Below are 18588 nucleotides of genomic sequence, written 5' to 3' on the forward strand. Positions count from 1 at the left end.
TGATAGGGAAGAAGGAGATTAAAAAATCTCAAATATATTTATTTATTTATAGGGGGTTCTTATGGAACACGCAAGGGGGGTTTATTACATCCTCTCCCTCTTAGAGAACTTGAGATGTCCTCATCTTGAAAGAAACTGGGGGTTTCATTTTGGAACCTGTGGGGTAGGACCCATCATACATTCGTTGCAACACTCTGATCACTCATAAGTATACAGTCTTTTAAAACAACAACTTATTGTATTTGATATATTCAAGCCTAGATTACAAGAGAAAACTTTATTGTAGCTACATCGCATGAATATCTTCTAGGTTTTTTCCTAAGTATCTGATAATTTCTTGGTAGGTTTTGGATCACTAAAGCTTGTACAACTTCATTCCTTGTAAGTTCAAGTTCTCTTGAGTCCTATTGGGACAATTGACATGGATATTTCCAATGTTGTGGCACTAGGAGCATCAGTGTTTAGGGTGCTTTGGACATTCCCTTTTGAAATGACCTAGCTTCTTGCAATAGAAAAAACACAGAGCTTTATCACTTGGGTTCATAAGATTCTTGGTTGTCTTTGGTAGGATTTTCTTCTTTAGACCAAATTTCCCTACGATCCTTTAAGCGGACCGAAGTGGTCCTTTATCTTGGAAACTCTACTTCCAAATCATCCTCTTCTTAGATCTGAACTTAGATCCATGGACAATCGGCTTTGCTTGTAATACAAAAGAATACTCCCAAGCTTTGACATTCTAGTAAAGCCCAATCTATTTAAGTTGAGAAGAAAAAACTTAAGAGAAATTTATTGTGAGTTATATCTATCATTCCTTGCTAAAGTATCTTTGATCACTTGTAAGCTCTAGACTCAAAATTGATGCAACTCATATTACTCGATTTTTAACTATAGTTACAAGAGTAAGGTTTATTCCAATACAAGTTGTCTTACATGCCATTAAAATTTTTGGGGCTTGTAATCATCCTGAAGAGGTGTAGTGGGTTCTAGGTCTTTGTTTTCATCTGATTCCTCTATATATCCAAAGACTGCACTTGTGTAGCTTCGTTTTCTTGGAATCAAGAGTATGGTTGCAAGCTTTAGATTGCATGGAGAAGGGGAAAAAACCAAGGGCTATCTATACAAGGCATGACTAGATGGAAGGGAAGAGAAGGAGAGATGAGGAGGCTTCAAGACCTTTAGTAGTAGGACCTTCCAAATGTATGACACAAAACAAAGCTAAGCAGTAGAAGGCTGTTGAAAGGGCCATTCCAAAGCATGACATGGAAGATGCATCACAAGAGAAGAAGCAAGAAGGAAAGAGGAGAGGAAAACAACTTGGCTACAACCTATAGTCAGATATTGAAACTGCTTTTACTGACATCAAAAAGGTACTTGAAGAGCATATACTTGGCAGTAGGGTTGAATTCATGCTTGATGAAGTTTTTGACATCACTAAGCATGAGTTCCATGATGAGATTATTGACATAATCAAAAGAAAGAGATAGTTTGTGAGAGAGTTTGCTCAAGCACACTTGCAGGTTGATGAGGGTATGGAAGCATAAGGCATTCGGTTGGAATATGTGGATGAGCTACTGCTATGAAATAGGTCAATTCTGAAAATGGACTATATGGGAATGTGGCTGAAAATGTCATGGTGGATAGCACTAATCATAGGGGCAGCACTATGCATAAGGGAGACATGCAACAATAAGCACATGATAAAGAGATGCTCACTTTATTCCTAGTAGCTACTACTTGCATACACATTGGGCATGAGCAACAACAAAGACTACTATGAAGATTGGTGAACAAGAGACACCATGCATTGCTCTCTTGGATCATGGGTCTAATAGATGTCATGGTATGCAAGCTTTATGAAAATGGAGGATGGCCTATTGATGTAGATCTCGACTAGCATATGCAGGCAACAAATAACTCATCTAGAGAACTCTATGTGGAATGCCTAAGTGTGCCAATGACTATTGAAGATATCAGAGAAGCTTATCACTTCTTTGTGCAAGAATCATGTAGTTACCTAGTTATTTTGGGGCAATTGTACATTGAAAAGTCAAGGATGGAAACTAAAATATTAGATAATGGTTTTTCTTATGCTCTTGTGTGGAGTGGGGATGGCAAAAAGGAGATTTAATTCTTAATTGTATGTGTTAACCATCCTTGCAATCGGGATATGTTGAGAGAGTTTGGCTCCATCACTACTATAAATGGGAGCTATGGCCATGTTGCCAAGAATGTGTTTTTGCCTTCGAGAAAAGGGGAGTTTTTCTTTGTGGTTGGTTTGCAGGGATGGATAGCAAGTAGTGTAGGAAGATTGAAGAGTAGTTCAGTCATGTGGAAGGCTGAAAAGAGTTATCTATATCAAGCTAAAAAAGAGATGAAGAAACATGGTAATTTGGCTATACAGATGAATGTGTTTCAGGACTGTTTACAGTGCTGAATGCTAGTGATATACTTAATTACAATAGTTATTAATGCTAAAAACAAGGCTAAAAATCAAGTTATTCATGTATGTTCTTTGGATATGCTCAACATTACCAAAGAATTTGTTGAGGAGGAGTGCAATGGGTTGCAAAATAGGGCTAAAGTGTTGATAGAAACAAAATACAAAACTGTTGACAAAAAGATGAAGCTTGTGGCTTTGCCTTTGCCTTTGGAAAGTGGGTTGACTAAAAAAGTGTCAAAACAGCCAAGCCTGTGAGATCCAAAGGGTGTAGGCCATAAATTTACAACAGCTAGCTTGAAAGAGTTGAAAGTTGGTGGTGATGGATTTCTCTTGCTAGTAGAGAGGGATCTTTTTCTATAGATGCTTGCAAAGCATGGTAAAGCTTTTGCATTTTAGCTTGATGAGATTGGTTGCAATGACCCGAGCGTGGTTGCTTGGATGGTTATCTTCATAGTGACACATGTTCCATGGAACATAAAGCCTATTCTAGTGCCTCGAGCATTTTTGCCTAAGCTATTGGAACTCTTGAAGGAGAAGATCGAGATGTAGATATTGGAGCCGTCTTTAGCTTCATATTCAAACCACTGGTTTACTGTTCCAAATAAATTATGGTTTATAAAATATTTGGAGCTGGTCAACAAGTTCATGATCAAGAGTGTGGGTGCAAGTCCTATGGTTGATGAGTTTACAAATGCCTTTGTTGGCAAGGCTATCTACTCTATGGGTGATTTTTACTTTGGATGTGATCAGTTTCAGCTTGTATTAGAAAGTAGAGATATCACAACTATGAAGACACCACTTGGCCTAGTGCATATGTGTATGCTTCCATAGGGAGTGATTAACTCAATTGCTCAAATGATAAATGCTATGCGTAAAGTTTTGAGGAATTACATTCCATGATTGACTATGCCTTTCCTTGATGATGTCCTTATTAAAAGATGTTAAGTACATGAGAAGAATGAGGAGATAGATGAGAAGTGATGCTCATTATTTGTGGCTACTCATATACATGACTATGAGTAGGTTTTGGCTCTACTTGAGGAGATACATATCATTCTTTCATGTGCCAATTCCATTTTTGGTATTGAGGAGGTGTTGATTATAGGAGGGCACATGTGTGGTCTCTATGGTCAAAATCCCTTGCTAGTTAAAATGGATGGGATTAGCAAAATGCAAGAGAGGTGTTTCAATGTCTCAGAGGGGTTAGAAGGTTTTTAGGTGCATGTGTCTTTTATCTAATTTGTATCCCTCATTTTAGACATGTGGCAAAAAGCCTTTATCAGCTATATTGAGGAAGGGATAAATGTTTTATTGGGAAAGGCAACATACAAAAGCTGATTAAAAGTTGAAGAAGTTGCTAAATTTTACATTAACACTGAAGAAAGATGATTATTCGATAGGAAGGCCTATCATTCTCACTATGGATATGAATCCTATAGGTATTGGATGCGCAGTGGGTTAAGATGATGCTAAAGGAAATAGATATGCTATTAGATTCGAAGCAAAAGTATTGAACAAGAGGAAACTCACATATCCACAAGTGAAGAGAGAGCTTTGGGGAGTGGTAATCATTCTTAAATGTGATCAATAATATTTCATAGGTGCTCATGTAGTAGTAGAGATGGATTGTTTATCTCTTTTGGGCATGATTGCTAATTTCTCAATCCCAAATATTTGCATGCTATGTTGAATTGCTTATATTAAATCACTAAACCTTGATTGGTAGCATATTATAGGTAGGGAGAATTTGGTGGCTGATATGCCTTCATGTGTACATTTTGAAGATAAAGAGGAGATGATGAAAGATGGTGAGCACATTGTGCTTGCTAACAATGATTGTTTGATAGCAAGGATTGAGTTTTCAGGTGCTAAATTTGTAGGTACAATGCTATAATTGCAAGTACATATGCTATAATTGTAGATAAAAGTGTTGAAATTGTAGGTACATGTGCTATAAATGTAGGTACAACTCTCTTTAATGCAAGGACAACATTGGTTTCAACATGTGTAGTAGATACACATATAGGGAATGTTGTTGTCAGGTGAGTTACTCATGAATATATGTGTGCATCACGTGGATTCAAAGTAAGATATTTTTAAAATATCATTTTTATGCATTTTTTACATTTAGAAGGGTGTAATATAATGGGGTTATTTATAGATTGAATAGAAAAGGGTTATGTTTTATTCAAAGAAAATTCAGAGATAAGTATATTTATAAATAGGCCTTGAATACATGTGATGTAGAGGATATACATATAGTAACTTCCCCGAGTGTTGTTGTAACAGATAAATCAATATCAAGGAAAGTGTTTTTAGTTATAGTTAAAGCATGGATAGATGAAAGGAAACATCATAGGTGTTATGCTTTAGTTATGACATATTTTGTGGAAAAACTATGTGCAGGTGATTGGCTGAAAATAGGTCAATATCTTAGCATATTGTCAAAAAGGGTTGAATGGTTTAAAGAAGAGTTTAAGAGGATCAAGAGGAAAGCTTATGGTTTCTTTTTGTAGGATGGATATTTATGGAAACTTTCCAAGAAAAGGAACGAAGTGCCTTCGCGTGTGCTAAGAGATAAAGCTACACAAGAGCAGGTGATGTGTAAATTTCATGAAATCTTATGGGCTGGCCACATAGGTTTTTGGGGTACTTTTGCAAAGATCAAGGAGAAATATTGGTGGTAGAATATGTACAAGGATGTAGCTCACTTTCTGGAGTCATGTAGTGTTTGTCAAGTATACTCTATAGTGAAGCACTAAGATGGTCTTCAACCAACATACCCATTATCCATGCACTACAAATGGGTGGTAGACTTGGTTACCATGCCTATAGCTCTATGGAATGTGCACTATCTTGTGCTTGCATGGGAGGATCTAACAAACCAAGTCGAGGGAAGATCTGTTGGCACAAACACTACTTAGGTTGTGTACAAGCTTGGGTAAGTTACTTATGAATATATGTGTGCATCACATGAGTTTAAAATAAGGTAATTTTAAAATGCCATTTTTATACATTTTTTATATATAGAAGGGTATAATATAATGGGGTTATTTATAGATTGAATAGAAGAGGGTTTTATTTTATTTAATAAAAATTTATAGATAAGGACATTTATAAATAGGCCTTGAATGCACGTGATGTAGAGTATATACATGTACTAACTTCCCCGAGTGTATATGTTTCTCTTGGAGGAGGTATTTTGTAGATATGGATGTGTGGGCAAGGTGATAGCTAACAGAGGTGAATTAGTTGGTGAGGCTCATGAGTTTTTCTCATGCTTGGGCATTAAGTTGGCATTGATTACATCCTACAATTTGAAAGGGAATGGAAAGAGAAAAAGAGGATACCCACCAATCATAAAAGCACTAGCTAAATCATGCATAGGGAAGATCAAGGAATAGCCTAGAATGCTACCATTTGCTTTATGGGCTAATAAGACGACTCATAGTACTGTCACAAGGTTCATGCCTATTGAATTAATGAATGGATAGTAGCCTATTGTGCCTATTGAAGAGACTTGCTACATGGAGTGTTGTCAATGGGAGGAGGGTTTGGATAAAGAAGCATTGTTGGTTTTGCACATAAGGTAGCTAGTGAGAAGTCTTGAAGGCACATGGGTAGGAATGAAGAAGCTCAAGGTAGCAAGGCTTCAAAGCAAAGCAAGGTTTGATAAATGGCACAAACTTCGGCCACGATCTATACAAGAGGGAGATTGGGTGCTACTATATGATAATAGCCTAGATAATTAGCACATTTCTCTTTACAAAGTGTTAAAGAGATGGTTTGGGCCATATGTAGTATGAGTGGTGTATGATAATGCAACCTATCCACTCAGTGAGTTGGATGGGATTGCATTAAGGATTCTAGTGGTTGGTAAAAGGCAAGTAAAAGGGTTAAACTCTTCAAGCAAAGGGAATCTACAGCCTATGAGCTAGATGAGTTGATTACAGGTCTTGTTCATGATAGTGTGGAAGAAGAGGATGAGGACCATATGGATATGGATGAGGACTCCTTTAAATTTACTGGAATATAATACTCTAGCACATGCCAAAGGATGTGCAAGTTCGAAGGGGGTGGATGTCAAAGGAGTTTTGATACATAGTGTGAAAATGGAAACTTAATTAGAGTTAGCAATAGTAGAGATATTGTCTATTTCACTAAATAATGATGGTCTACTTGAAGATTGACTTATCATATGGCCTTGGAAAGCACTTGACAAGTCATTCTACAATGTAGCTTGAGTTAAAGCCTTCATTAGTCACTCAAGTGACTCACTAGAGAGTTAAGTGATAGACAAGGAGTTGTGGAGTATGGCTAGGATATTTAACACAATTTTTGGCTTATATTGATAGATGCCATGGTGTTGTTCCAATCATGGAGAAAAAGGGAGGAAGGAGAGCTCATGGGGGCCATGCAATTCAAGTGGCAAGTGAAGAGGAAGCTCTCAAACATTGGAGGAAAAAAGTAAACTTTTCATTCATGCAAAGAAACTCTCTTGGAGAGATTATGCTACTATATTCTCAGTTTTGGGGAACATAGTTTCCATGGCTGAATACTCAGATTCGTTCTCTTCTTCTCTCTTTGAGCTATCCATAACTTCTTTTGCTTGCATCTTGGACTTTACCAATAGAAGATTCATCTTTGCTCATGGAAGGATAGATCTATGCATCCTAAGTACCATTTGTGGATTGATTTGGGACTGTTTTTATAGTGATCAATAGAGCATACAAGGTTGAAGAAAAACTTTTGATTATCCTCTTCTCTCTTTAAGCCATCTATGTCATCATCTATTGGACACATAGCCTCTAACAATTGAAGATTGACCCTTGATCATTGGTGGATTGGTCTACAATCTTAGAGCTCCATTTATGGTCTATTTTGATTGTTTATGATAGGGAAAAATAGAGTTGAATGCTCATTGAATTTTGTATATGGGTTTCATGCATTGATCACTTTATGGTGGATTATGCTTGGTTGATGCTCCTAGAGAGTAGGGACACTTTTATGTTTCACCAAAGAGGAGATTTGGCCATGTATGGAGTTGATTTGGGCTATTCTTGGCTATAATAAATAGTCAAAATCATGGCATTGTATTGTAAATTTTGATTTGGATGCCTCAATGTGGTTCTTTTTTGAAGAGCTTTTGACCCAATATAGGGGTCTCTAATAGTACTAGACATTGTCTCAATAGTTTCAAGAAACTTTACCTTAGAGTTTGAGCTTCTTATGGCTCTTGATTGACTACTCTAAATTCATAAAAATAACAAGATTCATGAGCTTTGGCAACCTTGGTAGGGATTTGATAAGTGCTTTTGGTTTCCAATTGTTCGTCCTGGTTAGGGTGGGTGATCTTAGCCATCTACCACCATTAGTTTAATGTCTACATGTGGAGTTGAGGTGGATATGTATAGCAATATATGCATTGAGTCAATAGAGAGCATGATATGTAATTGTGTATAAATTGAGTTATTGCCTCAGTGTGTCTTGGAATCTTGACATGGATGTATCTATCTTGATTTGATTACAAGCAGATGTATTACATGTATGTCAGGATGTATACTCTACTAAGATTTATGAAATAAAATGATAGAATTTCCCTCTATTAGTCTTATATAAATCTTCTTTTCTTCCAAAACTCTTCTCTTTCATTTGTTCCTATCTCAGAACCCCTACACACCCTTCTATGATGGACCTTTCACTAAACATGCTCCCTGTATTACTACACTAATAGTATCATATACTTGTACATTATAGGTTCATGGGACCTAAAATGGGCCGGTACTGACTATGACACTAGTCGAACCTTTCACTAAACATGCTCCCTGTATTACTACACTAATAGTATCATGCACTTGTACATTATAGGTTGATGGGACCTAAAATGGGCCGGTACTGACTATGCCACTAGTTGGACCTCATGCACACGACATACAACCCCACCACATGGCCTTGTGGTCCAGGAGCGTCTATAATATACTGATGTACACTAGATAGACTTAATTATGTGTTTGTAGTTAATATATAGTCTAACGTTTACTTTCCATTCTCCTCAGAGGAAGATCCCATAACATATAGGCATAGTGCCTCCTAACACAAACATTAGGAAGCTCCCCTCGCTTGATTGCCGCGGCTCCACTGCAAATCTCCTACACCTTGGGGATTGGCCCCAAGATGTGTCACTCCAACATATAAGAAATAACGCACAAACTCCACTCTTTTCTTGTTTTGTACAATCCAGGAATATATAGATCCTCACCAAACAGTCCCAAGGAAAGTGTACAACTGATCTATAGCAAATGCTCCTTTCCACTCCACGTATACGCCATATCCTAGGAAGACAATTGCTATGCAATCCAGGACTGATACCATGTCATGTGTTATGCATAGTGCATATGATCCTAGTGCACAAACAATATTTATCAAATCAACACTTTGTGATGTGAAAAAACATCCCTTTCATGATTTTCACTAAACGTATGCTTTGATGTATGGAGACTAGCACTGATTCCTCATGCTACTAGCCCCTTAGACTGGAATATCGCAATTCTAAATAGAATGCACAATCAAATATTTCAAAGATTCACACCCTCTCAGCCCTTTTAATATCTTAACCTCACCCTTTCCCTCTAACATCTAGGTTATGCTGCATTGCATAGGTGTAGGGTATTATTTTTGTATGTATTTTTTGCATAAAATAGAAAAACCATTAACTATAACACAAACAAAGCCAAATTGAAGCCAAACTTCATGCCTACCAGCTTTGTTATGCAGCCACAACCACAAATCATAATTTTTTAGATTTTTATAACACAAAAATATTTTTTCCTCATTTTTAGCTATTTTCTCTATTTATTTATGCATAAAAATAGATTATTTTCTAATTTGTGATTAGGGATTGACTATGATAGCTGAAAGATGTTTTATCTCAGAATTTTATCCCATGTGCATCTATTTTTCCCACCCGAAACCAATAAAACCTTCATTTTCACACTAAAAATGCACTTTTTGGGGCTTTAATTTAATTATTGTGACTATTTATTATTATGGATATGCATTTCTTTTATGCATAGGCCTCAATGCTAATACAAATAAGCTCCTTTTTTTTTTGTTCCATATGAATTCCATTTGAACCATCAAACATCAACAAAAAGCAAAATTCCTTTGTAAAAATGGTGTGTATCGCTTATTTGCGTGTTGCGGGTTTTTTGATTAATTTTCTAGGTTGTCAATAGACCGACCATCAGCAAATATTCAATGCTTAACATCTCCCCTTAGCCTCCTCTTGATCTTGGAGCAATCCAGTTCATGCTAGGCAAGCATGCTTCAATCGTTCTTCATTCTTCTTCATGTGCATGAACTGCCCCTTAAGGGGAGAGAGAGGGAGGAGGGAGAAATACTAAAATTGTATCTCCATGTCTAGGCAACCATTGAACGTGCGAGAGATGGTGATATGGAGCAAAGAAATACACAAGATCACTGATGCAGTCGGTTGGGGGGGTTTCTTTTAGCCTCCATAGCCCCCCTCTCCTAAAATGGTCACCTTGTTGCAGGACGCCTTCATGAAATTTTTTTGCCAAAAAAAATTTCCCCCCTCCCCCTCCCCCCCCCCTACACACACACACGAAATCAAATTTTGGGGGGTGGCCCCCAAGGGTCACCCCCTTTCACTTCTCCTTTGGGCCCCTTCTCACCAAGTTCGGCCAAGTACTCGGTCCAGCATCCAATTCGAGGTTCAAAAAATCCTGCGCGTATGTCTTGAAGTCCCCCACCACTGGGCATCTCCCAAAGTCTCATATGACAGTCAAAAAAATTATGAAAATTTCTCAACCGCCGTGCTCTATGGGTCTTTAAAGCACTTTTGGGCCTTGCCGCTTAAAATTGTATTGATTACAACTGCCAACTTTGACGAAGTCTATTTTTCCCTTGAACTTCGGATTTTTTGGCTATTTTTAAGCACTTATGGGTATTAAATATCATCTTTCATAGGTGATGGGTGAGAGAAAAATTTAGATGCCCATGATATGCTATAAATGAGTGAAATGATGTAAATTTTACACAGAATTAAAAGGTCGACAGAAGCAGAATACAGGAATTCAATGATTTTAAGTGACAATGGAAGACGGAAGTGAAAATTTTGACCATTGTGGTGGTTGCGTATTTATCATAATTTTTCTAATTGCCGAATCGAAGTAAGACAATGTCTTTGTCATTTAGGACCTCAAATGTATAGAACATAATATTAGTGAGTTTGGGAATCTTCCAATTCCTATTTTTTGAATACTAAAAAAGTGGCACTTGGATAACATGCCCATAAGTTTCTCAAAACCATATGATGTGACCTATCATTGGAAAGCGCTTGAAAAATGGAATTTATTGAGCTATGGAGCGCTCGATTTGGAGTTATAGTGTTCAAGTTATGACAAATCCAAAGATTTGACCACGAGTCCCAAACTAATGGGAAGTTCCCATATTCCCCAATATGGTGTTGTAGGAATTTTTTGGATTGTAAATTGAGTGCGACGGAGAGGAAACTGGAGCCGACATTTGAAGGGCCAAAATTGGGCCAAGATATAAAGGGTTATGACCCTTAATGGGCCCCTTAGCCCAAACAATTCTCATGTGGGGGGGAAGGGGGCATTTTTTGCAATGGCAGCAGTAGATGGCAACAATTCCATTATGATTTTGATGGTGGGGGGGCATTGTGGGGGCTGCAAAACAACTGATATAATTGAAGATACCAACCTTCTTGATTTTTTCACTCTCAGTCATCTAATTCCTTGCATGAAATGGCTGCCCGGTTTGAGATCTCAAAACCAAGTTTTTCTCTCTCCTCCCTCCCTCTCCTCTTGATGCATGTTTCTATGTCTTAATCTATGAGAGAAGGGGGTGGACTGAGATTTTGATTGGGAGATAATGCTAAAATACGATGGAGCATAGATTGATGCTTGGAGGAGTGTTAGCGGTTGTTAGTGAGCATCAGCAACCTTCCAAACACAATATACATGTGAGATAAAGCGTAATTTTTATGAGTAAGTGATAAATTTCATCGTTTTATGATAAATCTTAGCTAAAAATGGTTTTAAATGACTATTTTTGAAAATCAACAAGAATCAGTCACTTATTAAATTTCCCTATAAGCATAAGAAACTCGTAAATTGTGGTTTTAGGGTAAATCATGGATTTTGGGGGTTTTGATGTGTCAATGGTATTCGCATAGGATGAAATGAGGGATGAAAATAAATCTCAACAAGTCCAATCAAGCAACATTAGGAAATCAAGAAATCTTAGTATTTATTGATAAATAAATAGAAAAAAACCTTTAAAATAGATTTTTTACACTATATATATATATATATATATATATATATATATATATATATATATATATATATATATATATATATATTTGTGGGTGTATGGTATGACTCAAGCATGAGGTTTAGCCCTATCTTTATATTAAAGTGAGTATTTATCTCCCTTTATGAAGAAAAATAATCAAAATGCTCTCTAAACCTACCACTGAATGCACGATCCTAAATGGTAGGAGGAAGAGGAGGGGGTAATAAGTACTTATTACATGATGAATCTGATTTTTATTTATGCATGTTGCATATAGGATACGTGTGTTTTGAGAATTAAAGGGTTCAGTAGCATGAGCATGCTCGATGTGCTGACCCTATGCAACACAACAATTACGCTTAGAATGAAAGCATGAAAAGAAATATTGTCACACTGTTAGAATGTTGTTTTAAATGAATAAAAATGGTTGAGCAGTATGAAACATTCACATTTGCATTGCATTTAAAACATGATATCATCCTGGATGGATGGCAGTTGCCTTCATAAACATTGATTCACACGTTGAGAGTGAGGTATCCCAAGCCATAGGGCTAGTTATTTGTTTCCATGTGTAGTAAGGATTATCTTTTATCTCTTGGAATGATTAATTAAAGATAGGACTGTGTATCGTATGTGCTTTATATATTCACTGCGCATCTCGAGGCCAATCCCTGAGGTGTAGAAGAGCCATAGAGGGGCCATGGAAATTAGCTGAGGGATGTTCCGTGTTTGTTTTACGTAGTGTATAACACCAATATGTGTAGGGGCTCCCTATGTGAGGAGTTTGGGAAGGGTTATCTGTTGGACTGTGAGCCATGCAAAGGAAAATATCTAAATTAGTAGTTAGATTAGTGTATAGTCTTCAAACGCTCCTAGCCACGAGACCATGGGGTACTTTGGTTGAGCATAGAGGCTCGACTAGAGCCTTAAAGCCAATGGCAGACCTGTTTTTGTTCCGAACAGGTGGTGCATTTGCTGGAAGCCACTAATAAATGGAGGTGTTAGAATCTTGGTCAATAGTAGGGACCAATTTATTAGTGTATGCCAAAAGGTAGTAAAATAGATCCAAAATACAGTCAAGCCGAGCTTCAGAAGCAAGAAAGAGCTAAAAGGTCTAGATGACAATCCAAGATTATTAGGAGATATTCTCCTCAGTAGAGTTTTATGATATCCCTACAAGGGAGGGGTCTTAGTAACCTTAGCCCCATGAATAGTCCATTAGTAGGAGGTGGAGGAAGTTCTAGTACTTCCCCTCTCCTAGTTTGTTAGCCCACTTTGAGTGGTAATAGTTTCCATCATTCAGGGACCTTTAGCAAATCCGATTGTCATGGCGTAACCCATTTCAATCTTGCTAGGAATGCCAGACTTTCCAGTCTTGGGATTTTCTCTACCCATTTTTTATGGGTTAGCAAAGAAATATGTGGAACTTGATATTAATGAGTTCTAAAAGTTAATGTTCAACTGTCGAATCCCAGATGAAGGACACTTGATGATGTTCTTTAATATGGCTCTGAAAGGACGGGTTGCAATATGGTATCACAACCTAGATGTTGGAACCATAAGTACGATTGATCTATTTTTTGTAGTTTTCAAAGAGAGTTTACCCCTAAAATGGGATATCAATATTGGCTACGTGTTCTCAATGTAACACGTCAAGAACCTCACGAGAATGTTTGAGGTTATGCCATGAAACTGAAGGAAGTATTTCATAAGTTGGAGACTTATATTCCCATTCCAGTTGTTGCTCAACTACAATACTTTTGCATGGGCTAGACTTTAACATCCAGGTGCAGTTGAGTACTGTTGCTCTTGCCAACAATATTGATATAGATATTAGAGGAGCAGAGAAGGTAGAGTCATAATTACAACTAGTCTATACCTCTAGAGCAAATTGGAATCAGAGTCTACGTGCCGAAAATACTTTGGCATTGACAAATGGAGGTCAAGGAACACTCATGAGTACTCCTAATGGGAGATGAAGCATGATTCAAAATGTGCCTATGTTGCCAATTCCTCCTAGTGTGACCATGACTATAGTTAGTCGGATGGCTCTACTAAATGTTGGAAGCCAAATGACAAATGCTAATGCTATTTCATGGAATCAACAGCAAATTCCCAATCAAGTGGTTAGGCCAATGGAACAACAGGTAGATGATCATGGCTATGAGTCAAGTGCCTCAAATGTCCTTGGCAAAGTTAAGAATATGATGAAGCACTATACTAATATGATCACTAAACAATACAAGCAAATAGCAAAGTTAAGTTGGACCTCTAAAAGATGTTGATAGTAAAGCTAATCCCAAAAAGGATAAGGAATTACCAAAGAAGAAGGTAAAAGCCAAGAAAGAGGCACCAAAAGGCCTGTTCAAGGACCAAAGTAGAGAATGGTCTGGTTGGAGAAGAGAGCCATTGCTAACTATCATGCATTTAATTTAGCAAGTTCTCTTTGTGAGGTTAAGTCTGATGTAAATCTCTTGTAGTTGATTAAGCTGTCTTTAGGAGTGTGTAAAGAGTTTAAGAAGATTCTTCCCGCCGGGTATATCATGAAGCCCTTGGGCATAGCGACTAGGAGATGATTGGTTTAAGCATGCTAAAAAGCATTGTCCAAGGGTAACATATATTGATGGCATATTAGTAGCACATGCCATTGTAGATATGGGATCCTCCATCAACATTATGAGTTTGGAATTGATGGAGAGGTTAGGGTTAGAAATCCGAAAGGATGCCTCCACGATTCTTCAAATGGCTGATGATAGTTTAAGACAACTGGAAGGTTGCATCACTAAAGTCCACGTGACTATTGCTAATGTGGAATGCATTTTGTACTTTGGGGTTATCAGGTTCATAGGGTGGCATAGCTATCAGGTATTACTAGGTAGGCCATGGGTCTTACAAGCGGACTGTTAGGCTGATATACCCTTTGGATGGTGGATTTTTGGTAGAGGTGCCAGACGTGTAGTAGTAGATGCCTACCCTGAATCTCCTAAAAGCGAGAGAGTTTCTTTATCTTCATCAGGGTTAGGTACATTAGATGATCCATCTACTAGTGAGACATCATCAAAAGTAATGAATCAAACGAGGGGTACACTACAGAGGATATCTATCAAGCAACTTTGAATGAACCGATAGAGGCTCAGGATAGGATAAGAGATGTGGATGTAATTGAGTTGGACCTTGGGACAATGGATGATTCACGGCCAATTAAATTAGGGTCCATGCTCAATTTGGAAGAAAGGGAGGACTATGTGTCCTTGATTCAAGAATTCTATGACATCTTTGCTTGGAGTTATGATGAGCCGAGAGGTATTCCTCTCAGCCTATTGGCTGTTCATACCATTCCCCTAAAGGATGATGGACCGCCTGGTTAGATGGGTCCACACGTCTACACTTAGCACGTCAGTGTCATTATGACTCTTACATGGCCACTAACTCATTACTTATTATATTCAGGTTGTTGCACCTATTTACAGCTAGCATAGTTATAGCGCCAATCGAGTAGTGTAGTCGGTTATGCATTATTTGACTTTGTAGGCCATTTTCCTTTATGTTTTATCTTATCTATACTTTGTGTACATTGTAAAGTGTGTGGAAGAAGAAGAAGAAACCAGCAAGAATACGTTTTGGCCTCCATCTCTCTTCTTGTCTCTTGAGTGAGCTTCTCCTTGTGCATTCTGTGTATGTTCGGCATAGTATCTTGAGCAAGCCCCCCCACCACACGATTCTTGATATGGTATCAGAGCCGCGCCACTGAGAGAGGCTGATTTCGAAGGCTGAAGTGAAGGAGAAGAAGCAAGGTTCGAGCAAGCAAGCCACGGGAAAGAAGCTCTCCCATCCTTCCACTCTTTCTCTTGGACAGTGCTTGTGGAGACACCAGAAGCACGGCAGAGCAAAAAATCTTAGATTGCAGTTATTTTGGGCATCTGAGGCCATTTCAGGTCCCGTTTTAGAGCCGCAAGGTTGCGGATAGCAGTTTCAGGGTACATTGTGATTTCAGTTATTTTGACCGAAAGTGGGTGCGCAGGTTACAGATTGCAAATCTGTAATTCTTGAGGTATTTGCAGGAAGCAAACATAAGGTTTATCTGCAAACAGGTTGTAGATTGCATGTATTGTTGAGCAAAGAGTGAAAAAGGCTATCTGGTATATTGATGTGCACTACAGGTCGAGGGTTGTAGAAGATTTTCTTGCTATTTGATATTAGTTTTGTGATAATGGCAGAGAACAGTGGAAGCCCCATCATTGAGAAGCTCGACAAGAACAATTACCCTTCATAGAAGTTCCGTGTCACAAACTTCCTTATTGGAAAAGGCCTCTATGAGTTTGTTTCAGGTGAAGAAAAGGAGCCGGAGGTGAGTGATCCTCCAACTGCAGAAGAGACAAAGGAACGAAAGGAATGGAAAGCAAAAGACAAGAAGATCATGTATTGGCTGTCTGCAGTAATTGACAATAATATGCTGGGACATATTAGAAATGCAGAGAATTCATATGCAGCTTGGACCATACTTGAAAGTATGTTTTCCGTAAATACAAAGGCACGAAAAATTCAACTCAAGCAAGAGTTGAATACATTGAAGAAAGGGAAGATGTCTATCAATGAGTATGCACTAAAGGTAAGGAGCATTGCAGATGCATTGGCAGCGATTGATGCAATGCCCGATGATGATGATTTGGTGTCGTCTACCTTGGGTGGACTTAACAATGAAAAGGCTTGGAAGTCTTTTGTAACTTCCGTATATGTCAGAAAGCCATTTCCAGATTTCAATGAGTTGGTCTCCCTTATGATCATTGAAGAGATCAACATGCAGAGTGAGACATCTGAAAGAAGTGATGAACATGTTCAATCTTTCTACTCCAATTCAGGAAGGGGACATGGCAGGTTCTCTTCAAGAGGCCGTGGTACAGGACATGGTAGTGACAACCAGCAAAACAGATTGAATCAACAATTTGGAGATATGCAGGTTTCAGGAGGTCATGGTAACTTTAGAGGCAGGGGGAGCTTTAAAGGAAGAGGTGGATGGCAGAACTGAGGCTCTAACAACTTTGGTATTGTGTCTCACTACTGTGGCAAAACAGGTCATATTGTAGTCTAATGTTATGCTAAGAAAGATGATATTCGCAGTGGTAAGTTGCAGCAAGGAAACTATGCATCGTCTTCACGACAAAATGAAGACCAAAATGAACATTTATTTGTTATGCAGCATATGCTGAATGCTGTTACAGGAAAGAAAACACATGATGATGTTTGGTATGTTGATTCAAGTGCATCCAATCATATGATTAGCCATGCAGAATGGTTTGGAGAGATGCAGGATTTGCAAAATGCAGGTTATGTGCAAATGGGTGATGATTCATACCACCCAATTTCACACATTAGAAAAGTTCCCTTGTCCTTGCATGATGGTAAGACAAAGAGGCTTTTAGATGTATTACATGTGCCATCTATTACAAAGAACTTGGTGTCAATCGGTCAAATGGTAAAGCAAGGGCTGCAAGTCAGATTTAATGCAAAGGGCTGCTTTGTAGAAGACTTCAATGACAAGTGCAGGTTAGTAGCAAAGGGAAGTAGAGTTGGGCGTATGTTTACTCTGGATGATGGAATTCCTACTATGAATGCTGTTATGTATGCTAAAGGAAAAGGTGTTGTTGCAGATATTGAAATTTGGCACAAACGCATTGGACATGCAAATGTACAAAGGCTGAAATTAATGCAGTCTAAAGGGTTGGTTACAGCTTTGCCTACATTTAGAGTTGTAGAATTTCATAAGGTATGCGAAGCATGTTAGTTTGGTAAGCAAGCAAGACAACCCTTTTCACATGATAGAGATGTAAGCAGAAATATCATTGATGTTGTGCATACAGACATTTGGGGGTTTTTTCATTGATTAAAATGAATGCAATAGTGATTACCCACTCAATTCACCGTACTTTAGGTGTACACTCAACGATTACAAGGATTGGGATTCCTTAGTCCAGAGGTCGATCGTATTTGTCCATGATGGCATGAGTCGATCATTTTGTTTTCAGTCGAGTTAGTGTCTGGGCTACAATATGCTGGAACTTATATATTTCTTTTTGTGTGCTTGATTACAAGGATCAGGGTGCTTGATTGTCATGCATATCACGAAGCTTTCGGTCACACATCTGCATAGGTCATGTCGACTTTTTTCTGTAGGTTGTGGTTTGTTTGGGGAAGTTTAATCCTGTCTTGTTTTTTTTTCTATTGCAACTTTTTTGTGATATCTTTCTTAGCTATGGTTTTGTTTGGGTTTTGCAAGAATTTTTACTATTTTTCCTTGGTTGTGTGTGTGGATATCTTGTGTAGTCTGAATGGCATCATCTTCCTCCACTCCCCCACTTGTAATCCAGCATGTGGCATCGTCGGTATATGATTATTCCCTCCTTCTAGAGATGGATTGTATTCACCGTGTTGGTCTTCATCCTTTTGTGGCCCTGAAGCTTTTGCCAGTGGTGGCTAACAAGCTTTGCTACTCCTTTCTAGCGTCAAACAAGAACCAGTCTAGCTTGGTTTATAACCGACACTTTTGCTTATCCATAGCCAACATTAGTTATGCATTGTGTTTGCCTCTTTCAGCTTCTTTTGTCCCTAGTGGAAACCAATTATTGACAGCTGAAGAGATCCTTTCCCCTCTTCAGAAGGAGACGTCTAGTCTAGCAAGGTTATTACTAGTTTCGGGGTTTTTGTTGCTCTTATCGCATCCCTGATATGGAAGCAACTTTGCCAATTTTTGCAAGACAAATTTATGCCATGCAAGCTTTTATCTAAATATCTCTCTAAGGAGCTTTTCA

Source organism: Lygodium microphyllum, chromosome 14 (genome assembly GCF_053477565.2).
Source record: "Lygodium microphyllum isolate KBCC chromosome 14, Lygodium_microphyllum_v1.1.10, whole genome shotgun sequence".
Classification (NCBI taxonomy): domain Eukaryota; kingdom Viridiplantae; phylum Streptophyta; class Polypodiopsida; order Schizaeales; family Lygodiaceae; genus Lygodium; species Lygodium microphyllum.